Source organism: Ursus americanus, chromosome 35, assembly GCF_024610735.1.
Source record: "Ursus americanus isolate L20-20 chromosome 35, mUrsAme1.1.p, whole genome shotgun sequence".
In the NCBI taxonomy this organism is placed as follows: domain Eukaryota; kingdom Metazoa; phylum Chordata; class Mammalia; order Carnivora; family Ursidae; genus Ursus; species Ursus americanus.
Window position 1 is genome coordinate 18916720 of NC_142161.1, and position 14733 is coordinate 18931452.

Consider the following 14733-nt stretch of genomic DNA (forward strand, 5'->3'; position numbering starts at 1 on the left):
GGAAAGGAACTAAAAACAAAGAAATTAACAACATATTTAATGCTAAAGAATAAAGAGGGGGTGCCTGGGTGGTTCAGTCACTTAAATGTCTGACTTCGGCTCCAGTCATGATCTCAGGGTCCTGGGATCTAGCTCTGTATCCTACTCCCTGCTCAGCAGGGAGTCTGCTTCTCTCTCTCTCCCTCTGCCTCTCTCCCTGCTCATGTGTATGCTCTCTCTCTTTCTCAAATAAATAAAATCTAAAAATAAAGAATAAAGAATACATTACATATTTAATAATGTATGATATAATACAGCAATGTTTAAAACTAAAATTTGTATCTTTACATACATTAAAAATAAAAATTACAATTTAATGATCTAAATATCCCTATATCAGTTACTAATTAAAGGAAAAGAAACAATGTGGAAGGAAAGGATAATAAATATAGGCATATACTTAATGATATAGAAAACAAATATGTTACTAGGATCTTTGAAGCTGTTCCTATGAAGAGTTTAAATAGTAAATTTTTTTTTTTGTTGAGTCAAACCAAGAAAAAAAAATGAAATAAAAGGTATCTATAAAAGGGATTGGAAATACTATTAAAATTTTCATTGGAATATATTTGGAAAAAGTAGATTAAATAGGTAATTTTGGAGGGAAAATATAATGAGTTTTTTAAAGGAGAAATAAAAAATTGCAATATCATAGCCATTAAAGTACTTGAAATCTATACTAAAATTACATCAACTGCAAATTTTTTCTCTTACTCTATAAAAGTAATCCAATATTATACAGTATTAGAGAAAAGAAAAGGAGAATTATCTCATATTATGTTCATATAATCATAATAGAGAAATTAAGGAAGACAAAGAGAAAAATGTAAAAGTTTCACTTGTAAATATAAATACAAAAATCATGAAAGATATGTTATAAAACTGAATTCAGTAATATAAAACATAATATACATACTGTAGTTATCCTACTTTACTGTATCCCAGGATTGCAAATATATTTTAATATGAGAAAATGTTATTAACAAATTAACAGAATAAAGTAAAAACTTCCTTTGACCTTTCCAATATATGCAAAAAACTGTGAGTCATGACAAAAACTACCTAGTTGTGACGAAGTAAATGATGGAGAGAAGTGAATGTCCTTAACTGATGGATAGCTACAAAAGACTTAACAGTTTCACCATTATTTATGAAATGCCAGAAAGTAAACAAGTAGCTGAGATGCAGCGATAGAAAGGAAACTTTAAAACGAGCCAGAGCAAAAAGAACATATACTTGGGAACAAGGATAAGATTGACAGCAGACTTCTCATCAAAATCTCTGCAAGGCATAAGATAACTTCAAAGTGTGCAAAGAATTCATATACAGAATACAAGAGAGCTCTCCCAAATAAGTAAAAAGGAACAAATTAAAAAGAGCAAGTAACATAAAAGTATTTACAGAGAAATAAATTCAAAAGGGTAATAATTATGAGAGTACTCCACTTTAGTGCTGATAACCAAAATGTAAATTCAACAGTGATATATCAGTGTCAGTCACACCTATCAAAACAGCAACATCACCAAGTGTTGGTGAGGATATGAGGAAACACGGAATCTCATGAATGGTGGGAGTGTAAATTGACACAAAATTTGAGGAGAAAATTTGGCAAAATATCTAATAACATTGTAGATTTGTACACACTAAGCCCAGAAATTGTGATCTTAGATGCACCTTTTAGTGCATAAAGGCATGTTTATCTTAGAGAAACTTTCAAACCTATAGGTATGTACATTGAAACACTGTTTCTCAAGGCAATACAAAGAAAAATTTTTAAATAAGGAAAAACTCCCCTGTATTTCAGCACGATGAAAGGATTTAAAAAGAAAACAAACCCCTCTGTTTTCTTCCTGTGTTGGGATAGTATATATTATGCAGCAGTTAACATGAATCTGCTACGTTATTATCTGAAAGTAGTCACTAATATATTATCTGAGAGCAGCCATTAGACTAGGAAGAAGACATGAGAAAATCTTTTGTAATAATAAAAATGTTACCACTCTTAACACTACCTGGTCTCCTGAAAAGGAGTTAAAGATATTTGCCTCGGTGCCCACTGGGAGGATAGTGTCAGAGAGTAGGAAACATTTTATGAAGTTCAGTATTATTAGAAAGTCTCTGAAGGATGGGGTGATCAGGAATGAAGGACCTCAAAACAGAAACTTCTCTTGGGCATAATGGAAGTAAATCTGGCCCCAACTTTTACACCAAAGTAGATGTGTATGAGTATTATCAGTGGTTGAAAGCAGATGGAGTAGGGTTGAGTCTGGTGGTGCTTATCTCTGAATGGAAACTGAGTGATAGTTCCATTTGAAAGTAAACTAAAGAACTACTAATTTATGGGACCAATCACATAGCAGTTGTGGGTTGAATGCCAAACAGGAAATCTGCAACCTGCACAGAGAATTCGGCCAACAAGAGCAACTACTTAGTAGTGGGGAAGGATGAAAATTGTTCAAAAGATATTTTCCACATTAAAACTTGGTGAGAAATAGCAGCCAAAAATGTCTCATTCTCTAGTTTTGTCTTTGCCATGAATTTGGAAGCAGGATGAGTTCCTTTGTATTTATATAAGGACAAAAAATGAGGTGGGAGGTTCCAAGGGAGAGAAATTGAATGTCCTTATTAATATGAACAGTGAAAGCCCCAGAATTTAATAAAAATATTTAAAAGAAAGGTGATTTACTTATTCCCAAACTAGTGTTTTGGGACCTAACCAGTAATACTAGAATTGTCTACATTTGTCTATGTACTTCTTAATTTAAAGCCATGAATTTAAATATTTATTAACTTCCTCAGTAAGAAGTGGGAAAAATTGAGGTTAGGAGATATGTTGTAAAACACATTAGTGGGCTACTTGGAAGTATATATCCCATTTAGCCTTTGAGGGCTAAAATTTTACCCTTATCTTTGGCTTTATTTTGGAGGAGTTCGAGCTTTAGTTACCACCCTGGACCTGCTATGAAATTGTGTAACATCATGTTTATGAGACTGCTTAAAACCAAACTTGTATTTTGAAGTATTTTAGGCAACGAGTATTTTCCATAATGCCTTGTGTAAGAAAGCTGATAGCTATGGGATTGAAATGGGAACAAGAAAGTTCAAAACTAAAATATTTCTTTGTCATGTGAACTTGTTACCATATTATTTCTCATTTATGTTTTACTTAAATGATGATCTCATGGATTGGGGGGTTGAGAGGAGAGGGTATCATCCATTGTATTGATAGTTTTTCTTACCTTTTCATATATTTTCTTCAGTATTTTTATTCACTTCATTCTTATTTTCTACTATTACCAGAATTTCCTAATTGTAAAAATTTGAGGAGTAAATATCAAATGCAAGTAAAAAATGGAAACTGTAATAAGGAAAACAAAAAGCGAGATGCACTTTCAACCAGTTATCCACCCACCTCATATTACTTACAGAACACTCAATTTTAAATGTAACTCTCCAATTCCACAGCACAGAAAATGAGACTATATATATCATTACAATCCCCAGTAGAGATAATGAGAGCATATGCACAGCTACAACTATCCATTGAGATAATGAGATTATAAATACTGTACTCCTACTGCTTTCAGGTGTAATGAGAAGCTACCGTTTTATGGTGTATTTCTGCAGTCATCCTTGAGACCAAGAAATAGTAAATTCGAAGATAACCTAATGAGGAATAGAAACAGATAACCATTTATCATAGCCTTTCCAAAATCAGCTCATGAAGAAAGGTACAAATGGCAACAAAGTTACTGAATATATTCATTTGTTAACTAATATCTGCTATTCTTAGAGAACCATGCTCAGTGAAGGTGTTACTAAGAAGCAGTGACCTGGAAAACTCATTTAGAGAGTTAAGGTCATACGGATAGCTCTCATAAAAGTAGGGTACGATTAAGACACCTTTTGAAATATTCATTTAATGAATTTCTGTTGAGGAACCTCCATACTGTTTTTCAGAGTGGCTACACCAGTTTGCATTTCCACCAACAGTATAAGAGGGTTCCCCTTTCTCTACATCCTTGCCAACACCTGCTGTTTCTTGTGTTGTTGATTTTAGCCATTCTGATAGGTGTGAGGTGATATTTCATTATAGTTTTGAATTGGATTTCCCTGATGATAGGTAATGTTGAGCATCTTTTAATCTATCTGTTAGCCATCTGTATTTCTTTAGAAGAAAGTCTGTTCATGTCCTCTGCTCATTTTTTAATTGGATTATTCATTTTTTGGGTGTTGAGTTTTATAAGATCTTTATTTTATATAAATATAAATATTTTATATAAATATATATATGGATACACACACACACACACACACACACACACACATCCATAAGCATGGAATGTCTTTCCATTTCTTTGTGTCATCTTCAGTTGCATTCATCAGTGTTTAATGATTTTCAAAGCACAGGTCTTTCACCTCTTTGGTTTGTTTTATTCCTAGGGTATCTTATTTTTGGTGCAATTTTTGGTGAAATTGGTGCAATAAATGGGATTGATTCCTTAATTTCTCTTTCTGCTGCTTCATTATTGGTGTATAGAAATGCAACAGATTTCTGTACATTGAGTTTGTATCCTCTGACTTCACTGACTTTGTGTATCAGTTCTAGCAGTTTTTTGGTGCAGTATTTCAGGTTTTCTATATATAGTATCATGTCATCTGCAAATAGTGAAAGTTTGACTTCTTCCTTGCAGATCTGGATGCCTTTTATTTCTTTTTGTTGTCTGATTGTGGTGGCTCAGTCTTCTAGTACTATTTTGAGTAAAAGTGGTGAGAGTGGAGTCGATATCCCTGTCTTATTCCTGATCATGGAGGAAAACCCCACAGTTTTTCCCCATTGAAGATTATATTAGCTGTTTGTTTTTCATATATGGTCTTTATTATGTTGAGGTATGTTCCCTGTAAGCCTACTCTGTTGAGGGGTTTCATCATCAGTGGATGTTGTACTTAGTCAAATGCTTTTTGCACCTTTGAAAGGATCAAATGGTTCTTATCCTTTCTTTTGTTAATGTGGTATCACATCAGTTGATTTGTGAATATTGAACTACACTTGCAATCCAGGAATAAATCCTACTTGATCATGTTGAATGATTTATTTTTAATGTATTGTTGGATTCAGTTTGCTAGTATTTTCTTGAGAATTTTTGTATCCATGTTCATCAGGGATATTGGCCTATAGTTCTCTTTTTTTAATGGCATCTTTATCTGGCTTTGGTATCAGGATAATGCTGCCTCATAGAATAGATTTGGAAGTTTTCCTTCCTTTTCTATTTTTTGGAATAGTTTGAGAAGAACAGGCATTAACTCTTCTTTAAATGTTTGGTAGACTTTACCTGTGAAGCCATCTGGTCCTGGACTTTTGTTTGTTGGATTTTTTTTATTACTGATTGACTTTCTTTGCTGGTTATCAGTCTGTTCAAGTTTTCTATTTCTTCCTATTTCAGGTTTGGTAGTTTATGTGTTTTTAAGAATTTATCCACTTCTTCCAGATTGTCTAATTTGTGGAACTTAGTTTTTTGTAATATTCTCTTACATTTGTTTCTATTTCTGTGGTGTTGGTTATTATTTCTCCTCTCTCTAGGTACAGTGGTTTATCTGCCCCATATTCCAAAATCTTTTCAAGGCCTTTGTTTACAAAGGGCTTAAATCCATTTCCCCAGGTAGAGAATAACTTACATTCTTCCTCTAGGTATCCAAACAGGAGAGATTTGCCATTGCTAATATGTTATTTAAGAGACCAGTCTTTCTCCCTGTCTGCCCAGTCATGTTACTGCCTCACAATACATTTCCATTTTGTTCTCAGTAATTGTCATGAACTGAAAATATATTTTATTTCTATTACTTAATGTCTGTCTCCCCCACATGAATATAAGAGACAGGAGGAAAGAAAACTTTATTGTGTATGGTGATAAAACAGGAATATAACACATACCTATTATGGAGATAGATAGGTAGGTAGATAGAATGAATAACTATGTATAGATGACCATAAAGATTTTAGAAGAGAAAGAGTTGAAGCTATATTTACCTAATGCTGGATATGTATTTCTAGATGCTTAAAATGATTATATAAATATATTTCTGATTTACATATATAAATGGTAATTTTTATGTATAAATGATTATGTGTATGTATGTATATACAAACGATTGTATATATGTGTGTGTGTATATGCACATAAAATCAAGGTATCAAGGCCTAGGCGCTTTGTGCGTTTATTGCTATGTCTTAACTTCTAGGTCCTGTCATCAGACAGAATTAAGAAATATATGTATGTATTCTAATTCATGAACACAAAGATATCTATCTTTATTTCTCTATCTGAATGCATATAGCTTTAAGAAAACACAGAAATTCATAGTGATACATCTAATTTCTGTCTGACTCCACTAGGTTTATTTCAGCCTTCCACCTATCCTATTTGTAACTTTTTTTCTCTGACAGAAACTTTGCTTTCTTTTTCTCTAACATATTTTCTTATTTAGCCATTCCTAGCATACATCCAAAGTAGCTTCAAAATTACTAATCCATAACCCTTCAAACTTTAGAGAATTCATAATTCCAAAAGAAAGATAAAGAAGAGATTTGACTTTCTTCAAATTGAGAGTTTAGTTTTTAAAAAGACCTGGAGGAAGCCCCCCATTTACCAAACTGTTCTCGGCAAATCCCCTTTGCTTGCTGTTAACTTCATCTTCAGCTTTTTTGATTCCTTGTAAACATTTCCAATCTAAATCTTTGCTTCATCTCTCTATCATCTCTTATCTTCATCCGTCTAGCTATAGAATTAACAGCTGTTTTTGTACCTGAATTGCAATCTGACATCTTTATAGCACCCAATTTCTTATCTTTTGTATCTGGTTCATTTCAGAGCAATTGCTAGTAAGAATTATCCCTGCTACTTACTTAACATTTAGGAAATCTATCCCAAAGCAAATTGAGAGGGGAACAGAAGCATTTTTAATCTTTAATCCTTTTATCTCCTTACTTCCACCATTTTTAGCCTTATTCAAGACAACTATTCTTTAGAAGTCTCTCTTTCCCCTGATGACATAGCTACCTCATTCCATCATCTTTACTACTCAGGTTAAAACTTTAGAGACGTGATGATTCTGCCTTTTACTTTGTTTTTAAATCTAATTAATTGATTCACGGTTTAAATTTTATTATTTTTCTCAACTATGACCTCTTTAATGTTTTTATGCCTATGAGAGGTTTTGGTAATAATACAAACCAGCAGTACATCCTGCATGGGAAATTGCAATTAGTTGCCCCTGTGCCCCAATGTATTCTGAATACTGCTTAAAGTAACCTCATTAAAATAGCTGATGGTATATTTTCTAGGGTCAATTAGATCACACTAGAATTAAGTACAATTTCTTAATCAAATATTCGAGTCTTATGCTATGATTTCAACCAGGACCTCTGGAAGTGATTCTTACTCTTGCCGTTGACATGCGCAACCCTCAAGTAAAAATAGAAAACTCTGTGTTCCCTGAACCTATCTTAATTTTAATTTTGCCTATATTATTTCTTTTGTATTTCAGAGGAAAAATTATAGCTCTAAAGGCATATATTTGAAATTATAAAATTCTGAGTTTAGTGATATAAACGTCTTTTTTAAAAAGCTAGAAAAATAATAGCAAATTAATCCTAAAGAAAGTAGAAGAAAATAAACTATAAAGCTAGGGACAAAAATCAATGGAATAGAAGAATAACATGCATAAATAAAATCAACAAAGGTGAAAGTTGGTTTATTGAAATGTTTGGTAAATTGACATTTTGATAAGACTGGTAAGACTAATAAAAATATGTGTATAATTTATATATGTCATATCTGTTATTATAATAGCTAAAAAAACCAATGACTTAACAGACTAAAGATAATATCTGTTTTAAAAGAAATATTTTATTATACAGTTTGATTTATTTATTTATTTATTTATTTATTTATTTATTTATTTATTTCTATCTCCCCCAGAGTGACAGAAGTTGAAATTCAAAATTTTATATATTGAAGAAATTGAAACTCCAAAAAATCCTTTCCTCAAAAAAGTAGAGTTTGTATAATTTTATTAGTGAATTTTTCTAAATAGTTCAGGTCAAAAACAAAATACCATTTTTACAAGCATTTTTCTTGAGATAAAAAAAAAGGAACACTAATACTTGTTAGAGGTCAGCATAATTTTTATACCAAATCATAACAAGAATATTACAGAAAGGAAAATTATATGTTAATCTCTTTCTGTATCTGAACATGCATGCATATATGCATATACCCTAAACAAAATATTTCAGATAAATCCCAGCAATATATAAAGAGGATAATATTTTATGACCAAGTGGGATCTATTGCAGTAATGCAAGGTTGGTTTAATATTCAAAACAATCATTGCATCTTACCTCATTAAAAGAATAAAGGAGAGAACTCAAATGGTCATCTCAAGAGATGCAGGAGAAGCATCTGATAGGTTCAGCCTACATTTATTTATTTTTATTTATTTTTAAGAATTTATTTATTTGACAGAGAAAGAGGGAAGGAGAGCCTGAGCTCCAGGGGAGGGCCAGAGGGAGAAGAGGGCTCCACACTGAGCAAAGAGCCCAATATAGGACTTGATCCTAGGACCCTGGGATCATGACCTGAGCCAAAGGCAGACCCTTAACCGACTGAGCCACCCAGATATCCCTCAGCCTACATTTAAAACTGTTTAAAAATATAGAAAATTTTGAATGGAATGGAACAGTCTTAATTTGATATATTTTATTTAAAAACACAGGAACCATTTTTCTTAATGGTTAAATATTGAAAAATTTTATCCTAAGACTGGGAAAAGTAGAAGGATGTCTGCTCAGACTAAGTATATTCAATGCTCTATATTTGAGTCATAAGCCATTGCAATAAGCTAAGAGACAAAAGTTATAGACGTTAGAAAGGAATAAATAAAACTGATGAATATAACATTTTAATATATACAGAAAATCCACAAGAACCTACAGATTCTATTTAAAAAAAAAAATCAGTAGTTAATTTAATCAGAGTTTTAAAATGAAAGTCAGTATCCAAAATTCAATGAGTATTTCTGTATACTCTCAACAAATAATTGCAAAATAAAACTAAAATATTTAATTCCATAGCATTTAAAGGAAATGAAATGGATAGGCATAAGTCTAATACAAGTTGTGTAGGTCCTCTAAGCTAGAAAAAAAAAAAACTGTATTGAGAGGAACTAAAGAAAACTAAATAAAGTCTCCTTGTTTTATTTACAAAATTAGTACCTGTCCATTCAAATTTTCAACAGGCTTTTAAAATTGGAAATTGTGATAAGATGATTTTAGAATATATGGAGAAATGAAAATGGACAAGAAAGTCAAATTATTTATATCAGCTTTTTATTTTTATAACAGTTACCACAAATTTGGCAACTTAAAATCTGTTCGTTAGCTCACATTTTCTGTAGATCAGAAAAACAAACACAGCGCATCTGGGTTCTCTGCTTAGGGTCTCACCAGGCTGTAATCAAGGTGTTAGCCAGGCTGCCTGCTCATCTGAGACCTGACCGGGGAAGAATCCCATTTCCAGTCTCATTCAGGTTGACAGAATTCATTCCCTGCAGCTGTGAGGCTGAGGCCCCAGTTTTCTTGCTGGCTGTTAGTCAAAGATGACTTTCAGCTTCCAGAGGTTACCTTCATGTCCTAGCCACATGGCCCTCACATAACATGGCAGCTTCTGTCTTCAAAGGTGGCAGGAGAATCTTTCTCCAGTTGTCTATGTGATAGTCTTACATAAGGCAGTGTAATCACAGCAGTGATAATCCCATTGCTCTCCATATAACATAAGCAAATCGACGGAGCCATTATTCCATCATGTTCCCAGGTCCTGCCCACATCAAAGGGAGGGGACTCTGCAGGGTGTATTCACCAGGGGTTGGGAAGCTCCAAGGCTATCTTAGAATAACGCCATGCCATCGTATTCCATAAGAAAAAGAACTAAACTGGAGGACCTATACCACCAGTCATAAAGGCTAATTATAAGCTCATTAATAATGTCTATTATTGGTTCCAAGATAAACAAATAGAGTAATAGAAGAAAATTTAGCAATAGGAAAGACACCCACACACATAGAACTGCTATTTGGTTTACAGTATGCTTTGAAGAAACAATGTTATATAGTGTTGTGTCAGTTGGATAGTTACTTTGGAAAAAAAGGAAAAACAAGCAAATCTCTACCTCCTACCTTACACCATACACAAAAATTAATTCCAAGTGGATTGAATGCTTAAATGTGAAAATTAAAACAATACAATTTGTAGAAGATAACATGGAAATTTCTTCAGGACCCTAAGTTAAGCAAAGATATTTTGAAGAGGAAACAAAAAGCATTAATCATAAAACTTTGGTAAATTTGGCTATTTGATTTTAAAGATTTTATTTATTTATTTGACAGAGAGAGAGAGAGCACAAGGAGGGGCTAGTGGCAGAGAGAGCGGGAGAATCAGACTCCTTCCTCAGCAGGGAGCGGGAGGTAGGGCTCGATCCCAGGACTCGGTATCGTCACCTGAGCTGAGGGCAGATGCTTAACAAACTGAGCCACCCAGGTGCCCCAAGTTTGGCTATTTTAAATTAACAATTTACATTTGTCAAAAGTCTCATTAGAAGTGAAAGTACAATGTACAAATTAGAAGAAGATATTTTGATATTTTATGAAGTCTTATCACAGTATTTCAAGAATTTCTGCAATTTGATAGGAAAACTTAGATATCTCCATTTAAAAGATTGGGTAGTAGACTTTGGGAGTATAACAAAGGAGAATATCTAAGTAGTCAATAAACATGAAAATCTGTTTAATTATTAGTAATATGCAAATTAAACTCATAATATCATACCACTACATATCCACTGGAATGGCTAAAATTAAAAAAAAAAAAAAAACAAAAAAAAAACTTGTCACTCCCAGTCTTGGACATTATGTAGAATAATTGGAAATTTCTTACATTATTGTTAGAGTGTAATTTGATAGAGCCACTTTGGAGAAAAGGCATGATGTGTCTACAAAAGCTGTCATGTTGCAAACCTAATTATTCAGGCATACCACTTCTAGGAAGTCATTCTTCTATATGCATCAAAAGATACAGAGAATATTTACAGCAGCACTATTTGCATTTGCCCCAATTTGGAAACGATCCAAATGTTTTTCAGTGGTAGAATGGACAAGTAAATTATGGTATACTCGTATAATGGAATGTAAATGAGAGATAGGAATTTATGAATTACTGCTGTATTCAAGAAGATGAATCTCATAGATACTGAACCAGAGAAATCATATGCAAGAACATGAATTACTCTGTGATTCAATTATATGAATTATAAGAATAGGAACATCAGTTGATTGTGATAGAAGTCAGGATAGAGATGACTCCTGGTGATGGAAGGAAAAAAACTGGGTGGGCCATATGAGAGCCTCTGTACTGAGAAGTCTGGTCATAGTTACGCAAGTATGGGCATGTTGTGAAAATGTGTTGAGCTATTCTGTTGTGGTCTGTACATTTCTCAAAATATGTGATGTATTTAAAAAAACATTGTCTTAAAAAAGTAATCTTCAACTTTGTAGGGTAGGTTTTAGGTGGTTTTATTTAACTTTTTCATTAAATTTGTACACACTTTAAAAGTTTATGATGAACTGTAATAATTAAAATAAGTTATTTGTTAATGTATTTATTTGTACGTTAAATGCTAAAATCAAGCCTTGTGCTACTAGAAGTAGGCTAGAAAGTATATGATGTAATTACAAATTATTCAGTTTATATCATGACAGTGAGAGGCTTCTTGTCAGCCTGAGTCTTGATGCTGACAGTAATTTTAAGCAATTTATTGCCATGTTTCCCAAAATGCATGGCATTTTTGGTCATATGGGCAATATATTTGTCTTATTCTCCTCCCCCCCCGATATAGAAGCAATATATGCTGGAGAAATTTCTCATGTCAGTTTATGTAATGCCTTCACATTGACTCATGAAAACTTAAATTTCAAAGTTAACTTTGAGATTTTTGTAATTCTGATTTAGTTTCTCCATCAAATAAGCACATCTCTAATCAAGAAAGATAACACTTGGTGGTTTTGCATCAAATACCCATAAAACATTTTTAACCTGGGTTTTAACTTTTAGAAGGATTGCTTTATATTCTATGCTAGTCTGACATTTAAAAGATAAGGAAAAATGGTTTATTTCATTTCCTGAACACCTCCTTAGTCCATTTATGTTTATTTCTGATACTTGGTGACAAGTAAACTTGGCACTTCAGTGGACTCATTTTAAGAAACTTTACTCCCAGGGGCGCCTGGGTGGCACAGCGGTTAAGCATCTGCCTTCGGCTCAGGGCGTGATGCCGGCGTTATGGGATCGAGCCCCACATCAGGCTCTTCCGCCATGAGCCTGTTTCTTCCTCTCCCACTCCCCCTGCTTGTGTTCCCTCTCTCGCTGGCTGTCTCTATCTCTGTCAAATAAATAAATAAAATCTTTAAAAAAAAAAAAAAGAAAGAAACTTTACTCCCAGCTTCTAAAGGTAAAAATTTCTCCAAGAGTTATAGAATTTACGGAGTTCACAAAGCATTCATCCATAATAATTCGCAGGAATATAGTAAAACTGTAACTGTGACATCCTCCAGATGTTGAAAAAAACTACAATATTTAATTCTAACTACACTTACTTGCCCTTATACATAGGCTTAATGCTTTATTTATTATATTTCTTTTAGGCTTAATGCTTTAGGAATAAAATGTTGAAATTTTATAAAAGTCTGTAATGTTCTTACAAAATTATGTCAGATTTTTTAAAAAATCATTTTGTTGCTTTAAAACATATCAGACTCTAATGTATTTCTATCCATGCATTTTTTTGAGTAAAGATTTTAAGGAATTAGGAGGCAAAATATATTTTTCTTTCTTGCCTAATCAAAGAAAAAATCAGCTTGGACAGGAACATATTCCAGATAACTGAAGCCTAACTAACTAAACATCAAAATGTTAAATTTTATTATTTTTAATGGAAATCAGGATGAACTATTTCAAAAACCTTCCTGCCTTCTTTGAACCTAGTGAGGATAGTTTGGCCATTTCTAGGTGTCTTAGATATTTCAGGCTACTATAACAAAAATGCCATGAAATGGGTGCCTTAATAAACCACAGAAAATATTTCTCACAGATATAGATATTGGAGATCCAAGATCAGTGTGTCGACGTAGTCATGTTGCGGTGAGAACTCTCTTCTGTGTTGTACTGCCAACTTCTCATTGTATCCTCACATGACAGAGAGTAGAGAGGGGAAGCAAGCTCTCTCATGACTCTTACAAGGGTACTAATCCCATTCTCATGACTTCATCTGGTCCTAATTACCTCTCAAAGACCCTACCTCCTGATACCCTGATATTAAATTGAGAGGTAGGGTTTCAGCATATGAGCTGGGGGGACAAAACACTCAGTCCAAAATGCTAGGTGACTGTTATAAATGGTTCAGCATTGTTCCACATGTTACCTAATTTGAGACTCTTTTATAATGAACCGTAGCATATCTTTCACCAGTCTACAGTTTTATTGAACTAAATGTTAGTAGTATAACTTTTTTCCACTTCAGGCATTTGAAATAATAAGTTTTGGGGAATGTTTAAGTATTATCAAATTTAACGAAGAAACATTTATTGAATACTTTTTATATGCTGAACACTGTTCTAAGTGTTCTAACTGTGCAAGTGTGCTAGGGGATATAAAGATGAGTTTAGGGTACCTGGGAAGCTCAGTTGCTTAAGCGTCTGACTTCAGCTCAGGTCATGATCTAAGGGTCCTGAGATCAAGCCCCAGGGGGGTCTGCTTGTCCTTCTCTCCCTGCTCATTCTCTCTCTCAAATAAATAAATATTTTTTTAATATGAATTGAAAAGGGCCCTAGTCTAAAGAGCACATAATAGTAATGGTTAAATAAATGTTAATAAAGCATAAGTTCTATCATATAGGTATGTACTAAAGTACAGTGATGGTAGAAAACAGAGTGATCTACCTAAGTGGAAAGAGCAGACAATTCTGCTGGGTTTTTTTTCTTCCTAAGTTTAGAACCATGACACTTTCAGGATTCATAAAATCTTTCCATTAGGTTATGATCAGTATTAAAAAACAATAGATGAATAGAAATTATGAGATATATCACATGTAGTAAGATTAAGGATTTTTATGTGAAACTTTTTCTTTTTTCTTTTTCCCCATGTACCTGTCATCTTTTATTGGATGTTAATTCTCAGTGAGGATATGAAAGGATTCAAGGGTTGCCAGGCAAAGGTCATGGACCTGAATGCAGAGTATTCCTTCACGCTGGACCCTCTCCAGTGGTACTTGCACAGCTGGTCATGTTTGAGATCCTTGTAACAAGACTGTGGTTGAAAAGCACGTAAGCTGCCAGCACCATAGAAATCCCAGTGACACCCCCTTTCTTCACATTGACATACTTGTAATTCTGGTAGTAACCTCTTCAAAATGCTCCAACAATGCCTTTAGGGGTGAAATCCTCCATCAGTATCCAGCTTGGCAGCTCTCCTAGTTTGACATCCATGTGCTGCTGCTTCACGGATACAGATGACCGTATCTTGAAGTCCTGGGTGTTCACTCTGACGGGCTGCTGAAACTTTTTTCTTATACACATATATTCAGACAT

The 14733-nt window shown here is 33.5% G+C and overlaps 1 pseudogene; it reads right to left on the reverse strand.

The window, feature by feature from the left end:
* Nucleotides 1–14302: 14302 nt before the first annotated feature.
* Nucleotides 14303–14733, reverse strand: LOC123794142 (ATP synthase F(0) complex subunit f, mitochondrial pseudogene; annotated as a pseudogene).